The following is a 420-nucleotide window of genomic DNA, read 5'->3' on the forward strand; positions in this document are numbered from 1 at the left end:
AAACGCTGCTGCCGGCCCATCACTCTCACCCGCGGGGCCCAGAGATTTGCCGCTGGCTGTCCAAGGGCGGAAGGAAAGAGGGAGGGAGCTCGAGCCTCTAGGATCAGGCAGCGGCGGGTGGAGCCGCACTGGGGCGCAACCGCGCATTGGGAAGAGGCTGGCTATGGGCCTTCCCCACAGGCCAGGAGGTTGGGTAAGTACGCTGGGACTATGGTGGAGGGCCGGAGCCCCCTGGCGAAGTCGGGGGGAAGGTCAGCGAAAGGAGGCCCCGCTCCCCACAGTGGGTGTAATCCAGTGGGCACGGGGGCCGCGGAGCGTATGAGCGGGGTTCTCAGCGGAAATGGACCCTCTCCCTTCCCGTAGTTGGGCGGAAGACGAAGAAATTGCTGCTATAGTTGCGTAGTGACGATGCCTGACGAG

This window comes from Carettochelys insculpta, chromosome 2, assembly GCF_033958435.1.
Source record: "Carettochelys insculpta isolate YL-2023 chromosome 2, ASM3395843v1, whole genome shotgun sequence".
NCBI lineage: Eukaryota > Metazoa > Chordata > Testudines > Carettochelyidae > Carettochelys > Carettochelys insculpta.